Here is a 323-nt window from a genome sequence, read left to right on the forward strand (position 1 = left end):
TAAGAACTCGGTTCAAACAAAACACCTCAAATTCAGCAGATTTGAGTATTTGTAGCTTTCGAGATTGATAATTAAACTTCAAGGTATAAGCTAATGTCGTTGCACTACAATCCTACCAACTAAAGCTAATTTAACCAATTACCAAATATTTTTCTCTACTCGTTGTCACGTCCTTAGTCGTTAATTAAGTACACGTGCGGTACTTGACAACGCGCTCACATAACTTTCACGTTCTTGCTATGCAACTCAGTCTTACTACACTCAAGATCGCTAAGAGAATGGTAGAACATATGAGAATGTCAAAGGAAAGCTTTTAGTATTAG

The sequence above is a fragment of the Nicotiana attenuata genome, unplaced genomic scaffold (genome assembly GCF_001879085.1).
Source record: "Nicotiana attenuata strain UT unplaced genomic scaffold, NIATTr2, whole genome shotgun sequence".
Classification (NCBI taxonomy): domain Eukaryota; kingdom Viridiplantae; phylum Streptophyta; class Magnoliopsida; order Solanales; family Solanaceae; genus Nicotiana; species Nicotiana attenuata.